Source organism: Vitis riparia, chromosome 19, assembly GCF_004353265.1.
Source record: "Vitis riparia cultivar Riparia Gloire de Montpellier isolate 1030 chromosome 19, EGFV_Vit.rip_1.0, whole genome shotgun sequence".
In the NCBI taxonomy this organism is placed as follows: domain Eukaryota; kingdom Viridiplantae; phylum Streptophyta; class Magnoliopsida; order Vitales; family Vitaceae; genus Vitis; species Vitis riparia.
This window is the reverse complement of record NC_048449.1, coordinates 17,465,553-17,482,940: the sequence shown is the minus strand read 5'-3', so window position 1 is coordinate 17,482,940 and position 17,388 is coordinate 17,465,553. Positions and strand designations below refer to the sequence as shown.

Sequence of the window (17,388 nt, the reverse complement as noted above, 5' to 3'; positions counted from 1 at the left end):
AAGGAGAAAATGGACATTGATTTTCGCAATGGACAGAAATGCCCTTCTGTTGTCCTTGCTTGTGAGGTGAAGGCTTGTTTGGAAAGAATACTTTTTTGTCTCTATACTCGTTTGGGCATAAATTCCAAGCACTAACCTTCTGATTTTTAGAATCATTCGAGGGTTGAATCATTTTATATTTGATTAAAATTGTTACTGTCCAAGGGTAGAATTGGAAGGATATGTTCGCTAAGTTAATAGACCACGCGCCACCCAAGCCTTAGAAGGAAGGATCATAATTGAGTGAAAACAAATTATTATTGTATTATAAGCTGTATTGCACTGTCACTTTTATTACTTTTTTTTTTTTTTTTTACAAAATAAATTTGTTAATAAGTGCTAGAAAAAGACTGAAACACCCTCGAGAGTTCAACATCAAAAATCGTTCACGAAATCCTCGAGGGATCACCTTGGCATTCAAGTCATTTACGAGGTAGCTAGGGAAAGATCTGTAGGAGTACTTCTGCCATAAATTCTAGAAAATGAAGTAAAAAAGATAGTATCGGCATATCATAAAATAAAGGGGCACTTCAGTCATTTAACATCTAATATAATTTTAATGTGCCGACGAAGTCCATAGGGGGACTGCGGACAAAGAGAGAATAAGGTGAAACCCCCTACGTACTTCATTGCAATCTTACAATTTGAATCATAGACATTTTCATCCAATGACACAAGTAAGTTTTTTCCATGATTTTGTAATCAATCAGAATAAGCAGAGCCTAAAACCCATCAATATGAAAGTCGAGAAACATGAAGAAAAATCAAAGAAACATTCAACTAAATTCAATTTTCTTTTTCTTACTTTCTTTCTTTCCTTCCTTTTCTTTTTTAATTATTTAATATGCAGTGCATCAAATACCACTATGAAAATATATAAGGGTAAGGAAAAATTGGTCTTGATCATGCTTTATCGAGAAAAGTCTTGGAGGTAAGAATCTAAGGAAATTGTCATCTCATGCATGAATTTTGTGGCAAAACAAAGTTTTCATGTAAGTTTATTGGATAGAGAACTCTCAGCCTGGTCGAAAATTAGGCATCTACAAGAATAAGCATCTTGACTCGTTTTGATTTGAAATTTCAAAAAATAAAAATCCGAACACCTAGAGAGTCAATGCTTCCTTCATCTAAAAAATTTATGGACTATCCTTTGAGAGACTACTTTGCAGGAAGAACATTGGAATCATTTCAGGTCTCCATGTTATTCTCATTAACTTGATTTTGTTTATGTACATATCAATGCCTGTTTATAGGAGACGATCCTCTTTGTATATACATTTTGTTGGTAGTGTTTGCATATTCCTAATTGTAATCCCAAGTTGGGTCTTCCAAATCCTTTAAAAGACTTCAAGATGTTGGAGGCTTTTAAAGGCCTATGTAATTGAGGTAGCAGATGAATGAAATCACATCAATCAAGCTTTCTAAATTAATGGAAATCTTTTAAATAGGTTTTGGAAGATAGAGACAACTATTGTTTTTTTGCTAAGTATTTTTTAAATTTCATGATTGATTTAGATTTTATGTAGGATTGATCAATCTTCAACTAAAACAATTTTCAAGCATTGGATAAAGGGTTATCCTTCATATTTAAATCCAAAATCTTCATTCTAGGGCTAAGGAAAAACACTAGTAGCCATCAATGTGACATGCTCTTTGGGTCTTGGAGGAGATCATCCTAGGATTTCAAAACTTTAAAAATTCTAAAAAATCTTGAAATCTTACACAAACAAACCACACTTCAAAGTCAAAACTACGCCAAAACATAATGTTTAAGACTTAAACAATAGGGCCAAAGAATAAATTCAAAGATGAAAAACTAGAACCAAATCGTGGACACCCAAAAAGATTTTCAGATGAAAAAAGTGAAGAAATTACAGAATCCAATAGAGACACCCATAAAGATCAAAATAGAAATTGGCAAATCCATTTAATTATGGAAATAAACTGAGAAAAAACCTACATATTTACCTATATTTGGAGCAACAAAGATATCTTTACATAAATAAACAACACTTCAAAGTCAAAACTACATAGGCCCATAATGTTTAACACTTAAACATTGGGGCATAGAATAAGTTCAGAGATGAAAAATTAAAACCAAATCATGGACACCTAGAAAGATTTTCAGATGAAAAAAAAAATTAAGAAATTACGGAATCCAATTGAGACACCCATAAAGATCGAACTGGAAATGGGAAAATCCATTTAGTTATGGAAATAAACTAAGAAGAAATCTGCATATTTACCTGAATTTGGAGAAACAAAGATCTCTTTAGGGACAACAACCTTAGGGAGAAAAAGAGCGAGCTAATTATAAAGTCAAGGTAGGTAATTTTGATGGAAAATGGAAGCAGGTCAGAGATGTGAACATGGAGAAATAATTAAGAAAGGAAAAAAATAGAAAAGAAATAAATAAAACTATACAAGGGGCAAAAGCAGAGGTGTTTTCAATCGGGATTCCGTCAATCATATTAATCATCAATGGAAGAAAAAAAAGCACACCAAACCTATGAATGGAAAACACTATCGGCAAACCCATAAAAACATAGTCGATCTATGAAAATAATAATAATAATAATAGTAATAATAATAACAACAACAACAATGAAAAACAAAACCAGATCTAGGAAAAGCATCAAAATCCAAAAAAATAAAAAACAAAATGCTTGAAATAACAACATCCAAATCTATAAGCTCATCTTCGTTTCTTGTTGGAAACGGTTTCAATGGATGACAAAGATGGGGAAGCACAAAAAGTAGCCAGGGAAACATAAAAAGAAGGAAAAGAAAACACGGAGAACAATATGTTCTTTTAATAGTGAAAAAACAATAAAAACAATTTTTTTTTTGTTATAGAAGTAGTGCTCTTTTGAGAACACGGGAAACACAAAAAACAAACAACACCCCCTTCCCCAAACTTGTTTTTAGTGTTTTTCGTTTTCAAGAACAGAAAACAATTCTTAAAAAAAGCAACCAAGCAGGCCCTTAGTTTCTCAAATAAAGGTTTCGTAGCTTCAAAATTTCTACCATTACCACATGTAAAAAATTATATTACAATTTTCTTTTTCCTCATTTAATTTGCTTAATCTTTGAAGTTTGAAAGTAAGCTTACAGAGGATGCATCATCACTTAGTGCCCTAAGGCCATCTACTTTGAGTCATAGGTCAAAAGCCACTACTACATGGGCAAGGAGTGAACACCAAACATTGCACTTCCTATTTAGGGAAAAATTTGTGAAAATAGAATTAAAAAATCAAGAATGAAAAGGTGCCTTGCAAGGCATTTTTTATAGTGATTGTGAAAGGATTTTGCATGGGTTAGGAATGCATAAATATCTATATATACAATTGTTGGTTTTTAATATTAGTAGTAAAAGATGGTTTGGAAATTCCTTTAAGGGTAGAGAGGAATGAGGACTCCAGTATAACATTTGGCTTCATTTTGGTACTTAGAATGATTTACTCTCTTATTATTGATAATTGGTGTTGATTTTGGGATTGGTGGTTCTTAGAAACGCAAACTTGCTCATCTTGGTTGCTTTTCCTTCCATCACTTTCAATTCTTATTCCTATGTCCATATTTTGATGCTTACTTTAGTTTTTGTGATGTTATTAAGTAAAATGTTTTTGTAGGTTATCTTTAACAAGAATAAAGTGGAAAAAGCAATCTTAGCCATTTAAGTGTTAAAATATGAAATTAATTAATCTCAATTGTCGATTTTCTCAAAGCTGTTGCATTTTAGCGTCCACATGTCTAGGTTTGAGTTGAATTTGAACCTTCCACTTCTCCTCATCTTCTTCTTAATTATTGTGGGAAATTTTTGTTTCTATTTTACACATCGAAGCACAAACTGTTTTCAGTTGAATATTTTGGGAGAAATATATAGTTTAAAGTTTTGTACATAGCTTTGTTTTTTTTTCCCCCTTCTTCATCTTCATGTTTTCTTCTAAAAACATATATATAGAGTATCCTTGGAAGAGTAACTAAGAGCTTAGATTTTTAGATACTTCTCATGCTAAGAGAAGAGTGAATTTAAATTGAAACTTCATGAAATTATATATGATACAGATTTCTATTCAATTGCAGCATTTGTTTAGACTTGTTTTCGTGCTCTATGTTAAGATTAAAACACCCTAATCCTATTTTCCAAAATCGAAAATGTTTCCAATGTGAAAAATTAAAGTATAAGAATACACGAGATTTATAGTGGTCTACTCTCAATGTAAGAGTTATATCCACTTGTAGTCCATGCAAATTTTCATTATGATAAAAAGATAGTACAAGAGAATCCCAAAACACCCTACCTTTAGATTTTTCTCTTTTTGTATTTTTCTATCTCTCTCAATAAAAATAAATAAATAATAAAAAAAATCTCTCAAAGTTGGCTACCCTAAACATAATATAAATAGGGTAACCAAGTCACATGTGTAAAATCCCTAAAATACCCTAACTTAAAATACCCTTACTATTAGGATAATAATTAGGTTCCACACATCTTAATAGTCTCCCACTCAAAGACTAATCTGTCATCAACTGTCTTCACCTATAACAACTATGACTTCTAAATCCTTAGTTGAGAAGCTCAACTGAAATTGCATACAACTCTAGTTTCTCAATCATTACGGTCTTTGTCAATATATCAACAAGATTCCAATTCCTTTGAATCTTCTTGAGTATTAAAACTCCATCTTCCAAAGCTAATCTTATGAAGTGATAACAAACCTGCATTTGTTTTGTCCCAACATGATAAACAAGATTCTTTGCCAAATTAATGACACTCTTACTGTCACAATTTAACATACTTAACTCATACTTGTGACCCAATTCTTCATATAAAAACTACAACCATATCATCTCTTTGCTAACATCTATCATTACAACATACTCTGTCTCAGTAGTAGAAAGTGCAACTATCTTTTGTAACTTTGATACCCAATTGATGTGGTACCACCCAAAGTAAAAACATATCATATACTACTCTTTCAATTGTCTATATCACCATCCATATCAGCGTCTACATACCTTTCCAAGCCTAAATTTGACTTCCAAAAACACAAAGTCAACTTTGTAGTGCCTCTCAAATACCTAAGAATCTATTTCACTGCCTCCTAGTGTTATTTCCTAGATTACTCATATATTTGCTCACAACTCCCATTGCATGTGTTATATCTAGTCTAGTGTAAATCATAGCATACATAAGATTGTCAATAGCAAAGACACAAGACACTTTGGCCATGTAAACCCACTCTTGTTCATTTAAGGGTGATTGATCTTTGGATAGCTGAAAGTGACTAGCCAAAAGGGTACTCATAGGTGTCACTCCAACCATATTGGATCTGCTAAGCATCTTCTTCACATACTCTTCCTGTGATAGTTTAAGGACATCCCTATCCTTAGTAATCCTCATCCCAAGGATTTGTTTTGTAGCATCTAAATCATTCATTGAAAACTCCTCTGATAACTTCTTTTTTAGTTTGTCAATCTCATGTATGCTAGCCCCTACAATCAACATTTCATCAACATATAATAATAAAATAATATAGGAGCCATCAAACCTCTTGATATAGCAACAATGATCTGTCTAACACCTCAAAAAACCATTGCTAGTCATGAAGTTGTCAAACTTCTTATACTATTGTCTTGGAGCTTGTTTCAAGCCATATAGACTATTTTATGGCTTACACATCATTTTCTCTTTTCTCTAAACCTAAAACCCTTGTGGTTGATGCATGTAAATATCTTCATTCAAACCACTTTGAAGAAAATTCATTTTTACATCCATCTGCTATAAGTGCAGATTTTTTTTCCACTAACCCAAGTACTATTCTGATAGTGATCGATTTGACTACTGTGGAGAAAATCTCTATGTAGTCAATGTCTTTCTTTTACGAAAAGTTTTTTAATACAATTCTTGTTTTGTTCCTCTTGCTACCATCTTAATATTCATTTATTCGGTATACCCATTTATTTTACAAAGCCTTTTTTCTTTCGATAGCTCTACCAACTGCCATGTTTGATTAGACATCAATGAATCCATCTCATCCTTTATAGCTAACTCCCACTTAAATGATTTATCAACTTGCACTACTTCTTTATAACTCTCTAGTTCACCTCTGTCAGTAAGCAAAATGTCGTTAAGTGAAGAGGAGTATCTTTGGGGCGATATGATAGTTCTAGAAGATCTTTTGAGTTCAATAATGAGAGTAGACTAATTCACTTATGAGACTACATTTTCTTAATCTTTTAGTGGTGTGGTTTCTTGAACTTCATGAACATTCACTTGTAAATCATTCACCAAAAAATCTTTCAAGTAAATTACCTTAAACATCCTTACTTTAGAATTTGCATTATTTGAAACTTAACCTATGTTTATAAATCACCTGCTCATTAAAGATCACATCCCTACTTATAATGATTTTTTGATTTTAGTCATCCTAAAAATGATAACTAAACTCGATGTAACCATAACCAATAAAGAAACATTTTTAATATTTTAGATCAAGTTTACTTTTAGTAGCAACATCAATATGAACATAAGAAAGACAACCAAACACTTTCAAAAAAGAAAGGTTTATCTTTTTACTACTCCAAACCTCTTTAGGTATCCTACAATCCAAAGGAATTGAAAGACCTTTATTGATCAAGTAAGTCACAATGTTAATTGCATCCGCCCAAAATGTCTTCAATAATCCCACGTGAATCCTCATACTCCTCACACACTCATTTTAAGGTCATGTTCATCATTTCAACCATACCATTCTGTTGAGGTTTTCCAGGAATAGTTTTTCTCATTTTGATCCCATTCTTAGCGCAATACCGCTTGAAATCATCATTAATGTACTTCCCCCTCATTATCAGACTCCAAACACTTCATTTTTAAGTTCATCTCATTTTCAACCATAGTCTTCCACTTTTTAAAGGCACCAAACACATCTGATTTATTCTTTAGAAAATAAACTCATATCTTCCTAATTGAGGCATCAATGAATGTCACATAATAGTTGGATCCTCCAAGACAGGCTACAGTTGAAGGCTCCCATACATCTATATGAACCAACTTCAATTTTTCTTCTTTCAACTCTCTATCGACTTTGGAGAAGCTTACCCTATTCTATTTCCTAAAAATGCAACCCCCATGCAATTTGTGCTCATCAATTTCAACCCTAGCAATTTACCATTTGATACGAGTACTTTCATTCCTTTTTCACTCATGTATCTAAGCCTACAATGCCACAAATCTGAATTAGCATTACTGTCAACAACATAAACCATATCTAAGCAATTGGATGTCATATACAGTGTTCTAACTTTATTCCCTCGTGCAACAACCATGGCACCTTTTGTAACTTTCCACACACCACTGCTAAAGGTTACATTATGTCATTCATCATCAAACTGCCCTACTGAAATTAGATTACACATCAATTTTAGTACATGTCTCACCTTATGAATCTTACACAAATAATTGTTTGACATTTTCAGACGGATGTCTCCAATACCCACAATATCTAGTGGTTCGTCATCTACCAAATACATCTTCACATAATTCCCAAAAGCATAGTTCTCCATAAATTCTGAGTATGTAGTTGTGTAACACCTAGTACTAATGAATTAATTAGGCAATAATGATTATTTTAGTACTTAACTTTAAGCTTGCTTAATTAGATGTTAAAACTAGTTTAGTGCTAATCATGTTTAATTATGAATTAAACTTTGATGAAGGTTAAGTGGGATTAGTTAATGATCTAAGCATGCTTATTAGGTTCTTAGGGACTAATTAGGGTTATGAAAACCTAAAGGACTAATGGGCAATTATGGGTTTTATTTTTGATAATTTGAAGGACTAAAGTGCAAAATTGGGAAATTGGAGTTAGTAGAATGCCACCTCCTACTTGGGTGGATTGGTGGCAGCCATGTGGGCTGCCACCTCATGCTTGGGTGCATGGAGACCCCTTTATAAGGGGGCTGCAGCTCGTTTTGCACCATTTCACTTGCAGCAACTTGGGTTAGAGAGAGAAAGTGTAGATTTGAGGTAAGCAAGTTGTTTAATTTTGTAATTTTCGTTTATTTTGGTTCCTAATGGTATGTTGAAAAGAATTAACGGTAAAAATTGTGTAAAAGTTGAGTATAATTAGCTATAAACCCGTTTTAGTTAAAAATCACAATTAATTAAAGATTAAAGTATTTTAAGTTAAGTATTTTATTAATGGTAAGATCAGCATAAATCTTTGTTTAATTTGGTTTGATTGAAAAATAGATTAGTAAACATGTGATGAATTGGGTTATTTGGACACTTGGGATTTGTTAATAGGTTAGGCTTTAAGAAAATCAAAAGAATTAGTGTTTGGTAATTAATTAGGGAAATTAATATGCATTGTAAATATTGTTTAATTCAATTCAAATTTGATTTGAAAACATGTAGGATATAGATTAGAGAATGTGAGAATTAAAAATTTGCAACAATAAACTAAAACCTAAATTATGTTGTTTCATTTCAGTTCCTCGTAATAGGCAAAGATCGCCTACTTAGAAGAAACACAAAAAGGAAGTCGGTGTAAGGTAGGGAATTTTATGTTATTCTATGGTGTATTTGATTTCTTTCCTTGAATTATTTGTTGGAATTTCATGTTATTTCTATGATTTCAGAAAATGTTTTAAAGTGTCATTACATCTTGTTTTATTGCATTGAAATGTTACCATGATATTGGAACGTATATTGGTATGAAGATTCATGGTTTGTGTTGTCGAAATGGTTCATGGTGGGGTTGCATTGCAAGAAGGATATGAAGTTATCACAGATGATATTCAAAGAATTGATTGGTGGGAAGTGTTTATGTGATGCTACAGGCATTATCAATTGATATATTGTTTATGTGGGACCGTGGGTCCTTGGGTGAAAGTCCCTAAAGCCCTCGCGGAAGACACTCTGATGTGGGTGTATGGGGTTGGTCCTGCCCCTAGGTTTTAGTCCCTAAAGACACGGGATTGGTCCTGCCCTTGGGTATGAGTCCCAAAAGACACGGGGTATGACTTGCCCTTGGGTGATGTCCTAGAATAGTCATTATTATATTGATCGAGTTTCTTATGGAGCATTGTATCTGCTGTGTAGATTGTTGGGAGTTAGCAATTTATCAGTTGTGAAAGGATGGATGGGGAAAAGCAATGATGAAACCAACAAACACATGCATACATGTTTGACATGATTACACATTTGTTAATGGTTATGAAATGTTTATCATGCATGCTATTAAACGTTTAATTCATGGTTTTAAGGATATACTTAGGATGGTTATAAACTTTCCTACCGAGTTGTGAACTCACCCTATCCCTTCCACCTCTAGATGCAGGTCAGAAGACCTATGCAGGAAATAATGCTTGAGCAATGCTTGATTGTGATTGGATGTTGTTTGCTCACATTGAAAGTCTTTTGAGGCGTTGCCTTTTGTATCAAGACTAAACCTTTTGTTGGAATGATGTAATGTATATATTTGTCAGATACACTTGTAGTATAGGCTACATGTAGTGAACAATGGGGTTTGGTATATGTAAATTAATGTAGTACAAGTTTCTTTTGTTAACTTAATAGTCGCAATGTGTAATACAGGATGTACTCATTATAATAGGTTTTTCATATCCTCTTTTTGAACAAATTTAAGTAGGAACTCAACATTTAAATTTTTGAGAACACTTATACTGTATTTGAGTATCAATTGTTTAGTTGAAAAAAAAATGGGGTGTGACAAGTTGTGTGGAAAAATGCCCCCGAGTTTAAACCCAACAATCAATAGAATTGTCAATTGACAGAAGTAACACATTATGTATTTTCTCAGTGATTGCAATTGCAATATCACTTTTGTTTTCTTCATTCTTTTTCAGTGCTCTACAGTGTTTCTTTATATGACTTGTTTTCCCACATTTCCAATACTTCATATCCACCCAAATCTAGAGTAACTTTTTTCATTCCTTAACTTTGATCTACCTTTATTTCAGTTAGAATTTTTGTCATTCCCCTTGGCCCTACTTTCAAGATTTAAGGTTGTAATTTTTTATAAGAAAAGTAATTGTTCTTCTTAAATTTCATAAAGTATGAGTACATAGATATATAGTAAAAACTAGTTACTAGCACTATAACCAATTCAACCATAAAATAGGAAAAATGTAACTACTACATAAAAATAGAAACCTCCTAACTACAATTTGAATTTCTAACTTCAGATTTTATTTAACAGAAAAATAAAATATCCTAACTACTTCCTAAAACTTCGACACCCACCCTTAAGATGGCGCATAAATATCAATCATGCCCAACTTGCTGATAAGAAGTTTGAAGTTAGGGTTGAATAATCCTTTGGTGAGAATATCAACTATTTGTTGTGTTGTTGGAACAAACGACATACAAATAGCTCCATTGTCGATCTTCTATTTTATGAAGTGTCTATCGATTTCAACATGCTTTGTGCGATCATGTTACATTGGATTTTGTGCAATGTTGATGGTGGCCTTGTTGTCACAGTACAACTTCATTGGCATGTTAATTGGCATCTTCAAATCTTCTAGTACCCTCTTCAGCCATTACATCTCACAGATTCCATGAGTCATAGCTCGATATTCTACTTCGGCACTGCTTCTTTCAACCACGTTTTGGTTTTTACTTTGCCATGTGTCCAAGTTACCCCAAACATATGTGCAATATCTTGATGTAGATCGCTTATCAGTAATTGAACTTACCTAGTATGCATTAGCGTAGACCTCAATGTTTTGTTGTGTATTCTTCTAGAAGCGTAGACCTTTGCCCGATGTACTTTTAAATACCTCAGGGTTCGATATACTGCCTCAAGGTGTTTCTCATTGGGCAAGTGCATGAATTGACTTACCATGCTCATGAAAAATTCAATATCTAGTTGTGTATGTGATAAGTAAATCAAATTCCTTACTAGTCTTTGATATCGAGATGTATATACTAGATTTCCTTCTTTGTCATCTCTAAGTTTTTGGTTGGGATAATTGGGATGTCTACTAGCCTGTAACCACTCATTCCAATTTCTTTAAGGAAATCAAGAGCATACTTTCATTGTGAGACAACTATTCATTTCTTTGACCGAGCAACATCCATTCCAAGAAAGTATCTTAAAGACCCCAAATCCTTGATCTCGAACTCTGATGAGAGAGATTGATTCAACCGATTCATCTCAAGCAAGTCATTCTCGATGAGAATTATGTCATCTACATACACAATTAAAATAATTATCTTCCCATCTTGCGAGTGTCTTACAAACATAGTATGATCAACTTGTTCCTAAGTGTACCCTTGACTTTTAACAAATTGAGTGAACTTCTCAAAGCAAGCCCTTGGTGATTGTTTCAACCCATATAAAGATTTCTTCAATTTACACACCTTTGAACCAAACCTTCCATCAAAGCCCAGGGGTGAATCCATATATACCTCTTCCTCCAAGTCTCCATTAAGGAAAGAATTTTTCACATCTAATTATTGTGAAGGCCAATCAAGATTTGTTGCAAGTGATAAGAGAACTCTCATAGTATTTAGCTTTGTTGTAGGTGCAAAGGTCTCTAGGTAGTCAATATCATAGGTCTGAGTGAATCATTTGATGATCAACTTAGCTTTATACCTTTAAAGTGATCCATCTTACATGTATTTAATTGTAAATACCCATTTTCACCCTGCAATTGTCTTCATTCTAGGCAAATCCACAACTCCCATGTTTTTTTTTTTTAGAGCATCCTACACACTTTTTGGAATCTCCATACAAGACACTTGTGAGGTAAAAACATGAAAATTAGGTAAGAGATTTTTGTATGACACATAGTTAGACGATGGGTGTTTGGTACATGACCTTACACCTTTGCAGACAACCATGGGAATATTAGAATTGCTATACTCACTAGAATCGAACATAGGACTTGTGGACTTGGTATTAAGACTTGAAGTAGACTGAACAGGTTGTACAGGCTCAAGGAAAGTGTTACTTGGAGGATATGTGGACTCATGGCAGTGCAAGAGATCAATCAACTCTTTTCTTTGAGTTGTATTTCTTCACGAGTAGAAAATGTCGGCTATTAACCTTATGTTCGTAGTACTTTTTTCTTTTTCATTCATTATGTTGGAGTCATGATCTTTATGGGACAATACTAAATATGGATCTACATTTTCATTATTTAAAGAACTTGATTCGCTCAAATCTAATACAACAATATTTTGACTCTCAAATTGAACTAAGGGTGTAGGAGAATAAACAACTAGTGATTCCTCAAGTTGAAAATATTCTAATTGATCTAAGTCTTCAATTCGTTATGTTGGAGTCATAATCTTTATGGGACAACACTAAGGATGGATCTAGATTTTCATTATTTACGAAACTTGATTTGCTCAAATCTAGTACAATAATATCTAGAATCTCAAATTGAACTAAGGGTGTCGGAGAATAAACAACTAGTGATTCCTCAAGTTGAAAATATTCTAATTGATCTAAATCTTCAATTCGTTATGTTGGAGTCATAATCTTTATGGGACAACACTAAGGATGGATCTACATTTTCATTATTTACAAAACTTGATTCACTCAAATCTAGTACAATAACATTTGGACTCTCAAATTGAGCTAAGGGTGTGGGAGAATAAACAACTAGTGATTCCTTAAGTTGAAAATATTCTAATTGATCTAAATCTTCAATCTCTTTCTCCCTCCCTGAAGATCAGTAGTGGAAAATGGTGTTAATTCATAAAATGTTACATCCATGATGACAAACATTTTTTTTTGAAAACTGGGTCAAAATATTTGTACCCTTTTTTATTGGAAACATAACCAACAAACACACATTTTCGAGCTCAGGGTTTAAGTTTTCCTCAATTGTGATCATGAATGTAAACAAAAGTGGTACACCCAATTTTTTTTAGAGGCAAAGTTGATGAAAGCCTATGCATATGATAAAACTTATGAAAAATATTGAAAGGAATTTCAAAGTTTAAAACCTTACTAGGCATTCGATTTATAAGGTATGTTATAGTAAGAAGGGCTTCGCCCCAAAGATATTTAGGTACCTTAGTTATGAAAAGGAACACTCGAGCTACTTCTAACAAGTGTTTGTTTTTTCTTTCCCCTAGCCCATTTTGTTGAGGAGTATCATTACAAGAGCTTTGATGAACAATTATTGTTTCCAAGAAAAAACTTCCCAAAATTTTCTTAAAACACTCTTTTCCATTATCACTCCTAAAAATCTGAAATTTCTCGTGAAATTGTGTTCGCACCATAGTGTAAAAAAATTTGAAAATTGTTTCCAACTCAGGTTTTTGTCATCAAATAAACCTAAGTTAACCGAGTATGATCATCAATAAATGCAACAAACCATTTTTTTTAGAACTTGTAGAAACTCGACAAGGTCCCCAAACATCACTATGAATCATAGTGAATGGTTTAGAGTCTTTGTAAGGTTGTGGAGAAAAATATGCATGATGATGTTTAGCTAATTGACAAATCTTGCATTGAAAGAAAGATGGATTTTTATTCTAAAAGAAATTTGAAACAAGTACTTCAAATATTGAAAACTTGGATGGACTAACCTATAATGGCATACCATTATTTCACTATTCCTAGAAACAAAAACAGAATTGAACACAGGTATGTTGGTTTTGTCTACTTAAGTTGGTTCCATCTTAAAAAAAAGTAAAGGCTAGCACACTCTCTAGCACTACCAATCGTCCTCCCCAAACTCAATTCCTGAAACTCACAATATGAAGGATAAAAATTAGCATGACACTTATGATCAAGAGTTATTTTACTGATGGATAGTATATTACAAGACAGGTTAGGAACATGAAGCAAATTATGAAGTATTAAGGAAAGAGAGAGTTGGATTAATCTGGTTCTAACTATGGCAGAAAGGGAACATCTACAATTTTGACCTTTTTTATTGTCTACACAAAGACTATAAGAGGAAAATAGTTTCGAGCAACCTGTTATGTGATCAGTCACTCCACAATCGATGATATAAGGATTTAAGGAATTTAGAATGACACTTAGAGAGGTAATAGTGAAATAATTACCTTTTTGAGCCAAAGAACAAGATGGGTTTATAGACAATTTTGGAGATTGAAAAAGTTTGTATAAGTGCTTTAATTGTTCCGTCATGAACGAGATTGTTTTGAATTGATTTGGTGCTTTAAAGACTCCTCGATTATGGCTTGAAAAGCATGTCCATCTCCACCAAATTTTCTCCTCCAATTCAATGGTTTACCGTGAAGCTTCCAACAAGTCTCTTTTGTATGTCATGGTTTTTTATAGTGCTCACACCATGGCTTCTTCCGCTTATCTGCCTTAGAGTCAATCCCTCTTGATACAAAGGCTCAGTCCTCAAGTTCCTAGTTTGAACTAGACTCTAGATTTTACAACATAATCCTTCTTCGGGACTCCTCAAGCCTAACTTAAGAGAAAACTTCATGAATGGAGGGCAATGGTTTCCGACCTAGAATCCGTCCCCTAACTTCATCCAAATTTTGATTAAGACTAGCGAGGAACATGTAGACCCAATCATTCTCTTCCTTCTTCTTATGGTGAGTACAATCATTGGAATTTTCCCAAACATCATCATAACATTGGTCCAGTTCTTGCCATAAAGTCACCATCTCGTTGTAATAGGTAGTAACATCACGTTTTCCCTGTTTGGATTGTTGAAATCGAGTCTTCAAATCAAAGATTTGAGATGACTTCTCCAAATCTAAATAATAGTCTCGCACAGCCACCCAAATTTCTTTGGATGTTGGTGTAAAAAAAAAAAGGCTTCATAGAATTGATGAGCCACGTAATGACAAGGGAATTTTCAGATCGCCATTTTTTCAGGAATGGACCATTTGTTGCAGGTTGTGTCACTTCACCTATTAGATGCCCTAATTTCCCTCTTCCATCAATCGCCAATTTCATAGATTGTGCCCATTTAAAATAGTTCCTCTCATTGAGCTTATGAACCGTGAGTTACATGTTGAAATTATGGGAAAAAGAGTCGTCATTTGATGTTGAAGCAACATATTGGATGCTCTCAAATGAATTTTCAGAAGCTGTAGAGTTTCTTGTTGCGCCGGTCATCGTTGTTTTTTTCATGACAGAAAAAAAAAAAGGGTCAAGAGCACGAGGCTCTAATACCATGTAACTTTTTAGAAGAAAAGTATGAGTACATAGATATACAACAAAAACTAGTTACCAACTCTATAACCAATTTAACTATAAAATAAGAAAATGTAACTACTGCATAAAAATAGAAACCCCCTAACTTCAATATGAATTACTGAGATAAAATATTAAAAAGTTCATCCATTCTACTTGAACTTTTCAGTTTCATGTCTTGTTTTTTCAAAACCTTTATGTGTCTATGAAGTTAGATAAGACATTCGGTTGCATATAGAAAAGGCACCATATTGTAACATGCAAATTGAATTACTTTTACTTGGCCTAAACATAATATAAATAGGGTAACCAAATCATGTGTAAAATCTCTAAAATACCCCAACTTAAAATACCCTTATTATTAGGATAATAATTAGGCTCTCCACATCATAACACTCTAGAATTGACTATTCAAATAGTTTTTCACATAGATTGAAAAATGTAGAATTCTTATTGTTGGAGTACAACAATTCGCTTTTAAGTTTGAGAATGGGTCATCTAAATGATCGTTCTCAAAATAGGTTTGAAAGAAGTTATGTCAAATGTCATAAAAGATTTGATTTATCTTCAATCAACATTAATTGATTGTAAGATGAGAGTGTCAAAGTTTGATCCAATAAATAACATAAAAGCCAATAGTTATGGGGTTCGAGTCACAAAAACCTCATGTTAAGGGAAAAATTGTTGGGATGCAACAATATTGTCCATAAATTAAGGTTGATTCACCCGAATGATCGCTCATCATAAAAGAGCCAAGAGAAATGCATTCATTATACCTTATTCCATTTTACAAATATGGTCCAACAGCTTGCTTTATGTTTGGATTCAACATCTTTGAATGTATTGTGAAATCTACTTACATGAAATTAAAGGAAAAGAAAAATGGGTTTTATGAAAATTATACTATGCTTCATAAACTTGATTAGAAAATTTTTGTAATCTCTCTTATGTGTTTCTTTATTGTTTGATTTTCAAATTTAGTTTATCCAAGGATAACAATATTAATTTTAATGGAAATATCAGTGGTTTGATTTTACTAAAATATCAATAATATGGAATGAAAAATTGAACAAAAAATATTGGCAGATGCAAATTGATAAAAAACAAAAAATCATAGAAATATTGGAAATAAATCCAAAAATTGATTAAAGAAGTCACAATGCATATATTAAAGTTACTTTACTGGAAAAATCAATCTATCTGCTTCATAATTTGTGTCATTTAACAATAATATCATATATATCAATAAGAGATATGAATTTGTAAAACATATAGTTAATACTAATTTATAGTAAATATTTGATTTTATAAAATGTCAACAATTTATACAATTTACATTGTAATGCAATGCTAATGACTTAACTTCGACGTAAAACTAATATTAAATTAAATCATTAATTTAAATTATTTAATTTTATTAAAGTTGTACTAATTAAATAATTAAAATTGAATATAATTATAATTTATAATATTAGTAATTTAAAGTTAAATCTAACCATGCATAAAAATTAAATTGAATATTCAAATTAAATTGAAAATTTTTTGAGAGAAATAAAAAATAAAATTGGAGTAATAAAAGATCACAAAGACATTTATGTGGATGAAATAGAATGAGAATGAGGAATTTATAAGAAATTTTCAGGCCAAATAAGCAGTTGGGGGGCCAAATAATCGTTGAGTTATTTATGGTTGTTCAATTGCATCCAGATTGATATTTTTATTAAATGGGATCGCTGAATCATAGGAATGTGCGTTAGGAAGCCCTCACAGCCGTTGGATCAGATCAAATTAAACTCTAGCCCTTGGATCAAATATATTTACTATTGGAACACTTCTAGAACACAGGATAGAATCGTTAGATCTCTCACCATGAATTTATGGCCTTTGGATTGGTGATTATTGAACATGTTTAATTTATTTAAGTTGATTTTAAATTAAATTATATTTAATTAATTTCTATATATCTTAATAAAAAATTTTGAGAAATTTATTTTAAATAATAAATGTTTCTAAAGGGACAAAACAATGACTTGTAAATTTCTTAGTCAATGTAGTCTGTCTTCTTTGGAAAATGAATGCCTACGTAAGCACTGACGTTGGCATAATTTAATTAAGAATTCTAAGAATAGTTGGAAGATTAACTCAGATTAAGATAACACAACCAGAAGACAAT

General features: G+C 32.4%; 1 long non-coding RNA gene across 1 annotated transcript; it reads left to right on the top strand.

The window, feature by feature from the left end:
* The first annotated feature begins 8,046 nt into the window (after positions 1-8,046).
* LOC117908610 lies at positions 8,047-9,420 on the top strand. The gene is made up of 3 exons (XR_004650223.1): positions 8,047-8,071; positions 8,538-8,598; positions 9,381-9,420. It is a non-coding gene; the product is annotated as an uncharacterized LOC117908610 (long non-coding RNA).
* The last annotated feature ends 7,968 nt before the right edge of the window (positions 9,421-17,388 follow it).